Source organism: Lolium perenne, chromosome 3 (genome assembly GCF_019359855.2).
Source record: "Lolium perenne isolate Kyuss_39 chromosome 3, Kyuss_2.0, whole genome shotgun sequence".
In the NCBI taxonomy this organism is placed as follows: domain Eukaryota; kingdom Viridiplantae; phylum Streptophyta; class Magnoliopsida; order Poales; family Poaceae; genus Lolium; species Lolium perenne.
In genome coordinates, this window is record NC_067246.2 from 182,062,350 (window position 1) to 182,074,433 (window position 12,084).

Sequence of the window (12,084 nt, forward strand, 5' to 3'; positions counted from 1 at the left end):
GAACTATGTTGTGCTCAACGGAATTGGCGCTTTCTTCGTGAATGTAAAGCCACTTTTTGCGCCATCCTTGGACAGAATCAGGGAATTTGACGTCGAAATAATCGACATCGGTGCGAACACAGATAACAACGCCACCTATGTTATAAGTGACGTTGTGGGAGCCATTGCGGCGGAGGCAGAAGATGCGTTTCCACAGAGCCCAATTGGGAGGGATTCCGAGGAAGCATTCGCAAAGTGTGATGAAAATAGAAATGTGAAGGATGGAATTGGGAGTCAATTGGTGCAATTGAATCCCATAAACAAAAAGAAGACCGCGGAGGAAATCGTGGATTGGGGTCGAAAGGCCGCGGATGAGATGATCAACAAAACTAACCCGATACTCCATTGGAGGCTTGGGGTAGCTTTCTTCGCTAGGGAAGCGGATGGCGTCCTCCTTCTTCAAGAGGCCAAGCCTCTTCAGCATGTTGGTGTCTTGGTTGGAGATTTTGGATCTCTCCCACTCAAGATCCTCGGCGGCCATCTTGGATTCCGGAGTCTTTGTGGCGAGTCAGACGCGCGCGCGGTGGCATCAATGGCAATGACAGAGCAATGTGTGTGAGTGCGGAAAATCAGAGAGAGATTGGGCGCAGGAGAAGTTTTGCGAAGAGTAACAGGCGAGCGGCGCAAGCGAGGGGATGAACGGAGGTTGAAGAAAGGTTTATATAAGAATCGGGTGAAGCAGTGTGCCGTTGGATGAAGAAATCGTATGGTGAGAATAGATCTTCTAGATACAAGGGTAAAAAGGTATTTTTACTGAGATAGGCGTTACTGTACGTGCGCCAGAAAAAGCGGAGGACGTGTGTCCCCCACTTGCACGACGTGTTAACGTGGTGGAAGCAATGGACCCACAGGGCAGAAAGATCACGACTATTCGAGAAGGATGAAGTAAATTTGGTTAAGGGAAGCATGTCGATAAGAAAAGTTAAGGAAGAGTGGCGACAGAAAGAATTATTCAATACTTCGGGAGCCTTTGATCAAATACAAGTTTTTGCCCAAATGCTCGGGGGCTACTTCGGAAAAAAGTAAATTTTCGAGTATGACAAATATAGAAATTGCGGGAGCCTACAACCAAGCACAAGTCCTTGGCTGTAGCCTCGGGGGCTACTCCCATCGGGAGCGCTGTTCGCGCACCCGAGAAATAAAAAAGAGAGAAGAAGAAAAAGATCATATTGGGAAATAATGACAATATAGCGACAAGGTGGATTAAAATGTTGAGCCTACAACCAAGCACAAGTTCTTGGTTGTAGCCTCGGGGGCTACTCCCATCGGGAACGCTGTTCGCGTGCCCGATGAAATTAACAAAGAAAAAATGGAAAAGTAAGAGAGTATATTTCGAGTTATAATTAACTCTACATATACTTCCATCGGGAGAGCAGTATAAGTCATATTTGACTCGATAAAATGTGCCATTCCAACAGCCGGAAAAGCACTCGACAATATATTCTCAGAACGCCGAAGTTGCGATCAATTTCTGAATGCCGCAAATTTGCGAAGGTAAGACCCCAGATCCGTTCTGCTGGGCGTGGCATCGCCAAAGACTGCGCTCTGCTACTTTTATCCGTATCAACAGATACGAAGAAAAATCCTAACGGACGCGTTAGGTACCCGATAAATTCGACTGGGACTCGACAGAATGGTAAGACCTTAAGCGGCACCTGTCGAAGTTTACACCAGTATCCCGAGATCATGTCCAGGGACGTGATTTTGAAGTAGGTTTTTGCGGATTGCCACTAGAGCAGTTAACTAGTACCTGATCCGTCAGATGAACTAGCCCCAACTACCATTATCCTTGTACAATATAGAATTTTATGTGAAGAAGTATAAAAAAGTTAAAGCTTCCGAATAAAAATAAACAGTGGAGATTTTCCTTGATTCTACGATTCAAGCAAAATCTCGGGGGCTACTGACATAGGCATCCCAAATGGGCCTGCCGAAGATGGTACCCGGGGTTTGCTGGAGGCCCAATACCCGAAGAATAAGAAGATTCGGGAGCCCAAGATTTATTAAGGAAAGATAAGAGTTGTAATAGGAAGTGTTGTTTGTAATTTGGCGGGATGAGTTAGAAACCGTCCCGGATTCTGTAAACTTGTATAGCACGAATCCCTCGGCTCCACCTCCTATATAAAGGGGGAGTCGAGGGACGAAGAATCAATCGAATCATTGTCTGCAAACCTTAGTTTTCATATTCGTCGAGTACTTTCCGGCTGAAACCTTCGAGATCTACTTACCCTCTACTTCCAACTAAACCCTAGCCTACAATCCATAGGCATTGACAAGTTGATACCTTGTCACCAGTGATAAAAAATTACAAATCACTTGCTGAATTGATAAAAGGAATAATTGAGAAGTTGTTACGGTTAGTGATCACTCTTTCGGTGTCGATTGCAACAACAAAGCGAGCATTTTCTTCTATCAAACTAGTCAAGACACGTCTTCACACTAAGTTGGGAGATGATTTTCTTCGCCATTGTCTCATAGTCTACATCGAGAGGGAAATAGCAGAAAAGTTTAGTGTTGAAGAAATTATCGAGACCTTTGATCTTTGTGCTCGTAAAGCCGAGTTCAATTAGATAGATATGTAATTTTATTTATATTTTAGGAAAAGCGCATATTTTTATTATGTAGACCTATTAAATTTTACTGTGTTGTGAGACCAATTGTTTATGCTTATACTTTTTGCCCCCTCCCCATCTTTCATTGCTGGCTCCGTCCTTGGCTACACAATGTTGAATATCTAGAAATTTTGTGTGTCGAAGGAGACTTGAATTTGATGTGCCATTGCACCGGACTAGCGATTTAGAGTTGTTACGCCTCATTTGCGGCCCTCGACCTAGTAGCTAGAATAGAAAAGACAAAGTTGACGTGCAAGAATTGACGCAAGACATTTGTGTTTTTTTTTTCCTTCACATTAGCGCACATCCTGGACATATGTGTTGCCTCAGAAATCATGAAGAGTAAAATCGAACCTATCAAGAATTTGGGCGAGAATGGTCACTAACTATGGAGAGTGAATTTACCGCCATTACGCTTACATATGGTTTCCGCACGCCAACATAGTCATATTCGGTTCACTAGCTAAACTATTTTTTTTTGTTTAGTTTGCATTGGGAAACTTCATATATAGAATTTTCTCTCTACGACATGGCATCTGACCGGTGGACCTGAGTTGTTAGAAAAGGTACTTGTTAAGCCAAGTACTACTCTAAAACAATTCCCCAAGACTCGAGTTATGTTTTAAAAAATTATTCTGTGGTGCTTATGTTTGTTTTTTTCAAAATGGAAATATGACCCCAGTGCATCAAATCGTGCTTATGTGAGCACATGGATTACGTACGTACCGCGTGGAAGATGTACGTTCCAAACAGAGAAAATATAGCTATAGGAGACGTGCTTCGTTTTTCAGTCCAAGCTCCCTTGTAGGCCCCTGAGCAAATGGAGCAGCGGAGCTTGGCCTCCAAGAAGATCGGACTTGTGGAGCTTCAAATCAAAATACTCCCACCAGTCGGTCAAAATCCGTGTTTATGGTGTCGTGCGCAGCTGTGCCCACGCGAGCAAGTAGAGTATACCCATCCATTATTACGGCGAGGTTACGGTTGAGATTTGCACATGTTCCAGATGTGCATTCACTGCCACAGCAACGAGACAGAGCTCGAGCTCTCCTGAGCTCTGTCCCAGCTCGACGTACGGTCACATCGTACTGTTCTCCTGTTGTTGAACCAAGCATGGCCAAATCGTATCACCACGAGAGAATTGTTTATCTGTCTAGAGTAGCATTAACTAAAAATGGCCGGTGCTCTAGTGTTACGGGCGGCTGCGAGAGGCGTCCAGCCCTGTTCATACTACTGCTCAGATTCCGTCGAGAATCACGGACATGTGACATTGTTTTAAAAAAAAAAGGGAATGGCCCCGAAGGACTGCATACTGAATGAAAAAACGGTTCGTATAAAGTTACATCAAGGACCCTCAGAAAAGGGAAAACACAACATAGCCCTAGGAAATTACACACATGACCCTACAAAGAGTTTCGGAAACGCAATCGATTCCATGTTCTTGAACACCATGATTGCTCGGCCTCCAGCCTTGGGCGCCAGCGGCGCCGCTGAGGACGAACCATTTTGGGGCACCTTCATCGATGAATCCCGCACCAAGGTCGTCGAAGAAGAAGAAGCTCAGATTGACAAGAAGTCCGAGTGCATAGTGGCTTCTCTGGCCTTGGATAACCATGGAGCAAAGCTTCCGGCGTCGAAGAACTCTGCCATGAAGAGTAGTTCATGGAGCTCCCGACCGCGCAAGCTCCACCTTCCCGCGGATCCAAGGCATCAAAAGGGGTAGGCCACCTTCACCCTCTGTGCCACCACAATGGGGGATTGGAGGATGAGGCCATTACCAAGCCACGAACGAGACAAACAACGCAAAAACGGAACAATGTGAGACCACCAAACATGCGTAAAGCAACGGATATACAAGCTAACCTAACTACTACGAGGGCCATACAACCTCTTCCTCTCTCCCACTCCACTCAGCGAGGCCGTCGAAGGAGGAGTGGAGATGCCCTAGAAGGGCGGCGGCGACTCTCAAACCATAAGTGCGTGAGAGCGGACGGAGGGGAAAACTGAGGCATGTAACATTATGACTTTTTTTTTTACCTATAGTGCCAGCCTTCAAATGAGCAGTAAGGAATTACAATGTCGTGTGCAAACACTCAACTAGTATTTGAATTTGAATCTACTGAACTTCCAGCATAAAAATATACTCTCCAGACATTAGACCAACTCGAGTCACTCATGCATGTAAAATTCATCTATGTTCTTTGTAATTTATTGTGTTCTATTCCATCATATTTCCATCATATTATGGTTTATTACCTTCCTTTTCATTAATTTCGTGGAGTTTCCAAAAGATACATTTTACTTTGGTTCTAACTATGTTTGGCAGAAAAATATTCTATTAGTACTTTGGACTTTCAGTGAAATTCGGGACTCCAAAAAGGAAAGGTCAAAAAGCACGCTTCAGAATTTTGAGATGGATCTAATGAGATAAAGTGGGCCAACATGTGGTCAATGGGCTCAAAATAGGAGCCCATGGCACCACAAGGGCATTAGGTCACGCCATGGGGTCCATCTCCTCCCTCGACCGTCCGACTGACCTCAATCATTTGCGTACGAGTGTCCTTTAACCAAAGACCTTCTATATATACTCTCTAGCGGTTTTCCTCACGACATACGAAGGTGGAGATAAAAAAAAAATAGAGATTCTGTAGTCCACCGTCGGCGGAGATCAAACGGTTGAACCGCTGCCAAAATCGCCTCTGTGTGTCTCTAACTCACTCCAGCTTGATGATGCCCACAAGTATAGGGGATCACTGAAATCTTCGATGGGAAGTACACCCAAATTTAGTTCGACTCAAGGGGGACATAATAATATCAATAAGACTTTAATTAGCAATTGAGAAGTCACTCTCAACCACACATGGTGGTCTCATCGGGATATGATTGTTGCGAAATCATCTGATGGTGGCGCGAGAATTCAGTTATAGGGGCGGCGGTCGTGGTTAGGCGGAGTGCATCATGGGTTTGTGGATGTTACAAAGGCTACATCTCGAAATGGTGATGGACTTTTTGTGGTTGGCGGCGTATGGGATGCCCCCTCCACCCACCTATTGGGTTTGATCCAGGTCATCAAGTGCTACATGTTGTGACTATTGCAGCTGGTTCTACTCATGACTATCATTAGCATGTGCTAAACACGGCGACTCAAGTGGTGGTGCCAAGTCATGGGTCTTGCTGACATGGTCTACGCATGGTGGCTCCTATAGAGGCGTGGCTTGTTGCTGCAGGACAAAATGTGGTGTGCGATAATGATGGGAGGCGAGGCAGTATGGGACATCTATGTTTTTCGGCATCTCCTCGAGTGGTACCGCACTATTGAGGTGCTTGTGGCCAAACAATGGATGATGGTAGAGGCGGCTTCAATATTGAGTATGCTCACTCGGGTGGAAACAAATGATCTCTAATCACACTATGTTGATGCACCTATGTCGTGACCTTCTAAAGGTAGTGCTAGATTCAACATTGAGTGCCTAAATTGCATGGATTTTTCTCCAAGCATTGGATTGCATAACCTCATTTCTGTCCTTAGGTCATTTGGATCAAACAAAACCTAGGAGATGATTTATGTTATGTTTGGTATTGTGATAAAAAAGCATGATAATTTTGTTTACATTCTATATTTTGTTATAAGCGAATCTAAATTGTAGCCTCAATCACTAACCTAAATTCATAGGAGTGTATTCATCTTAGGGGTCACTTTGGTGTTCCGATTTTGTAAGATCGTGATATGAAGCATAATCTTAGTCATATTACGCGATGTGATATTAATATATTTCCTTTATCAATTTTTTTTTACAAGAACTGATCTTCTACTGTACTAACATACACAGGTTAATTAACACTTCTTCACCGCATTAGTCTTACCGAACCTCTCAACACACCAACGTGACCAAATCCACGGACCAAGTCGAGTAAACTAGTAGTGAGCTGTCCATTGCTTCTTCTCTCACTTGATATGCCAAATGCCATATCCATCTTTAGTCTTATCTAATTTCAACCGAGGTTGTCACCAGACAGTGTATGAACTAAATTACCATAGAAAAAAATAAATAAATAACCCCATAAATAATCGAGTGGCAGAGCTGCAGCCTACGTGTCGTTATATACATATGCTTTCACTGTTCAAGAGTTTACTTGGAAATGGTATTCTGTATGTAAAATTTGTTAATTTCCCGCGAGGAGCATGATGCGCAAATATTCTTTGTGCTCCATCCCTCCCACCATCTGTCACCGGAGAATAAACATCTCACATGGCGCCATAGATACTCTCCTCCCCTCTTGTCATTGTTCCTTAATCGCTCAGGTCTTCCTCACCAAAAAGGATCACAGGGCTATTAATCTATTATATATGTGTACATGAGCTACCGTCTATTGGTTGATCAGATCAGCAACGAACACTTGGCCGGTTGATGCTTTATAATAACCCTTCTATGAATCTTCTCTTTGTGTAGTCGTCTACTGCAGTACTACATGGAAATCAAATTAAAATACAGAGCAAATGGGGCACACGATGCACATCATCCATTACGATTGAATCCAAGCTGACAGTTGGGCACAGGCCTCGCATGTGCACATTATACAAAAGCCAAGCCATTTCTACTAGTACTACCAATATGAACTTGTGTCTAGATTATATTAGTGTGTTTAATTAATTAATCGTGGCTTTTATCTTTGAGTTGGTAGCATTGCAAGGTTTCAAGTTTCAACTCAGCTGCGCGTCATGTTCCTTTTTTTTTAGCTTGAGTACTCCTTTATTTGTTTAGTTCTACGAAATCCTTTGCTTCTATATCTGGGGGCAAAGATTCCTGTGGTGGCAGTTTGGAATGCTTCCGTCAAGCTGCACCGACTAAATCCATGGAGAGATCTGGGATTACAACACCCTCTGAAATCTTCCCCCGTGAGTCAAAAGAACATAGTGCCATGATAGGCTGGGTCTCAAAAATTCCTTACATCCAAGGGATTCTATGGACTAATATAGGAATATAGATAGGAGCAAATCTTGCCTAGAACCAGTCCGTTCAATTATCTTAACTAATCATGTCCAGTTAGTAGTTTAGCCAGTTATGTGGTTATGTCGGGAAGAACAAGCATTTTGCAAGGATAAGGTAGGATTCTTAGAGCAATGTTAAATATCCTGACACTTCAGAAAATGGCAAGTATATTAAGAAAGGGGTCGACTATGGCTCATTCAAATGAGAATTTGCTTAATTTTCACTCGGATGACATCACTTAATCCTAGTTGTAACTGTCTATCTCTGTCTAATTGTCGTTTTGGCGTAGTTCTCCGAGCGGTTCGTCTTCTTCAGCTACGTTGGAGTGTTCCATGTCTGCTCCTCCCATAGTAGGCAAGGCGTCTTCTCTCCGGCTTGGTTGGTTGGCAAGCTGGTCTTCGCGAGTGTGTCGTCTGCTTGTATCAGTAGTGGGTTTGAGTGGGCTTGCCCTTGTGGCGTGGCGAGTGGGGGCTTGGCCCTGTGGTGTCTTGTTGTATGGTTTTCGCTCGGTTTTCTCCTAAAAACTGTTCATTTTCTGCTTAATTAATGGATGAGGCAAAACTTTTGCCTCCGTTTCAAAAAAAGGTATGTAGCTGGGAAAAATCGGGTTGCAATTCAAGTGCAACCCATGAGTAATTGAGAAAAACTAAGTTGCAACTCACATGCAAACCCATGTGTAACTGAAAAAATAGAGTTGCAACTCATCTTCAATGCATTGGTAAGTAAGAAAATCTGAGTTGCAACTCAAGTGCAAACCCATGTGTAACTGAGAAAAAAAATCGTTGCAACTTCCATACAACCCATTTGCAATTAAAAGAACCCCAATTGCAGCCCATGCAATCCATATGTAAATATGTAACTAAAAAAATCTCAGTTGCAACTCATGTGCGACTGACAAGCCACACGGGTCACGGTGCAAATTGAACGGTTGTAGAGTTGAATGAGCTCTAACTTGATTCTTACCTGATCGAAAATTAGCAAAATCTTCAATCACTGCATTACCAAAAATATATTTTTGTTTCATAAGAAAACCCTTGACAAATCCATGGAAATATGCCAGGGTTATGAGAAATTGCCATCCTTTGCCTCTTTTGATCCAAAAGGAAAAAAAGGAAAAAGTGACAACACAGATACGTCATCGTGGCCCACGGCTGATATATACAAGTCCGAATCATCGAATGGAAAAAGAAGCCAAGATACGGCACAGCTAGCTTAGCCCCTGATCAGTTGGCGCTGAGCTGGGCAGCTGTTAATCCCACAACAACAGCGGCTCCTACGCGTAATCCTGAAATTGTAAACAAGACGCACGAGGTCATGTGTCTCTGACCAGGGAGAACCGCAGAGAAAGAAAAAAAAGAGGCAACGCTTTTACGCAAAAATAAAGTGCACGACGCATCCATCCTTTTCTTCCAGCGTGAATCGGTCGTTTTCATCCTTATCACGCATCGCATGCACCATCTGTAAATTTGCCTCCTTTTGTGAAAGGAGAAAAGTGCATATGTATGTCGGAGTTTGACCGGTGATCATCCGTTCAAGCTAAGTATTCACCAGTAATTTACCAGCTCTGTTCCATCCTACTCTCTGTTTTGGCAACGATGGAAAATGGATGGCTCGCTGAAAGCGAGGTGGAAAAACTTCCTCTAGCAAACTGTTCTTTTACCGAGACAAAGTCCAGTCTTCAGTAGTGACTCTGAAAAAAAGTTCAACCTTTTACCTTAACAAGAAAAACGACCGTCTCAAACTATTGAACATTCCACTTAATTGAGCTTCACAAGTGATTTTTGGTTACATGGATGTGGATCCCATAAGTTGTTTGGTTGCCCCGTAAGGATGTACAGAACATTCCGTCCCTCACACAACCCTTCAAAGAGATTTAGAGACATCGGACAAAACATGTTGTCTAACCGTGCAATTTAAAAGCCTTTCTTTTCTAGGCGTAGCTCAATTACCCGTCGGAGTTTTCGAGCCATCTCTGATCCACCCTGTCGTTGAACATGGAGATCTTTATTTGGATGGCAATTTCCTTTCTCTTTTCATTTCTCCTGCCATGTCAGCACTCTTCCCTCATTTCTCTCGCCCACACGCCATCATGCCAACACAATTCAGTCTCCCAGCCCACGTGGTCGTGCCATGCCGCCGAAAACTCTGAAGGCGCAAAAGGCGGTGAAGGGGGCGAATGACATGAATGGGGCTTTAGTTAAGTTGCGCAGGCAGACACAGCAGAAGACGATGCCGCCGGGGATAACAGACGACACTACAAAACATCCCTCCTTACCTGGCTGATTTTTTTCGATGACACAAGTCGTAGTTGTCTGTGAACTTATTTTGGTCGGCGTATAAGCAATCCCAGAGGAAAGCAAGGCCAGCACACTGAATCCGCTGTGCTAGATCCCATGCCAGTAGAAATATACATTGTGGTAGACGGCATTCAAGCCTACCACCCGGTAATGCCGCGGCAAATTAAGGGAGGTACATAGTTGTGCGTCATGGATCATGAGCGGCGTGTTAACCGGTCAACCTTGTCTCACGGACTGGTGTGACCCACAACTTTGAGGCTATAGGTCTGAAACATTTATAATATTGTTGTGTGTTTCATAAATGTTAATAGTTATATATAACTAATAATGTTAGCTGTATCCGAAATAATAATGTTTCATGTTACATGAACAATTTATATTTTGGGAGTTTCAAACTTCAAATGAACATGCCTGTTATGGCATCTATATGCACCAAATCCACGTGGATCCAAATCATCTTGAGCTTTCTTAGAGGTGGAATTTAGCCAATTCGAGTTGACTATCCATTATGGGCTCTTTTAGCAAGTGCAACCCATATACTTGAACCGCACTTGCTCAAAGAGCCCAAATAGCGAGCCGTGTCTTCACTTACTACTCTTCACTCCTACACTTTATATAACGGATAGGGAACCCTAACCCCACTTTCCACTCTCACAACCAAACCCCACCACTCTGCACTACTGCTCTCCACCAATCCAAGTTCTTACAACTCATCCCCCTGCTAATTACTAGGCGAACTCTACACACTGGATCTTGTGCCGCTCTCAAAGGCGCATCGGATCTTGCCTTGTTGTGTCGGATCCTACGCGGCTCTTGAAGTCACACTGGATCTTGCGTCGCTCTCGAAGCCGCACCGGATCTTGAAGAGACTCGGATATGTATGATTTTTCTTGTGTTTTCTTATCTGCAGGTTTGTTCTCCATCCTATCTACACATCTTGTTTCATCTAGTGCATCCAGATCCATATGCTTGTTCTTGTATCTCCTTATTAATCATTGTTGTTCCTTTCTCGGATCTGTTGTGAGGTCGTCAGCCAAGGAGTACGCAAGATGGTGCACATCACACTTGTTCAGCACCTGTTGTGCGACCAACTGAGAGTCACCAAAGATTTTCAGGCGTGTGGCGCTGCATGCCTTTGCTATCTTCATCCCATGGATAAGAGCTTCGTATTCTGCTTCGTTGTTTGATGCATTGGGGAAAGTCATCCGTAGTATGTACTTCATCTTGTCACCTTGCGGGGAGACAAGTATCACGTCTGCTCCTGCTCCTTCTACTCTTTTGGACCCGTCGAAATCCGTATGCCAAGTACTCGATAAATCTGGCGGTCTTGTGTTTTGGAGTTCCATCCACTCTGCGATAAAGTCAGGCAGAATCTGTGACTTAATTGCTTTTGTTTTTTTCATATGTGATGTCCCGAGGGGAAAGTTCTATTCCCCAAAGGGAGACACATCATGTAGCTTCTGCATTGTTCGGAATATTCGAGAGGGGCGCCTCGTTTACCACTACTATCGGGTGTGCCGAAAAGTAATGCCTTAGCTTTCTTGCTGACATGAAGACTCCATACGCTAGCTTCTGGTAATGCGGGTAGCGCTGCTTGGATGGGGATAAAACTTCGCTAAGGAAGTATACTGGATGTTGAACTCCATGAATCTTTCCTTCCTCTTCCCGCTCTACCATGAGAACTGTGCTGACCACCTGAGGTGTGGCTGCAATGTACAGCAGCAAGGGCTCTTTTTCTCGTGGCGCCACCTGTACTGGTGGTGTTGAAATAGTGTGCTTCAGGTGCTCAAAGGCCTTGTCTCTTTCCTCGTTCCACTCAAACTTTTCTCCTTGCTTTATAAGCGCATAAAAGGGCAACGCCTTTTCTCCCAACCTTGCGACAAATCTGCTTAGATCCGCGACTCGCCCCGTTAACTTTGTATTTCTTTGAACTTGGTTGGTTTCCTCATCGTCAGAATAACCTGTATTTTCTCTGGGTTCGCCTCGATTCCTCTCGCTGACACCAAGTATGCGAGGAGTTCTCCCGCAGGAACACCAAAGGAACATTTTATCGGGTTCAGCTTGATGCGGAACTTGTCGAGATTATCAAATGTTTCCCGAAGATCATCAATGAGGGACAATCGTTGCTTTGTTGTGATAACTATGTCA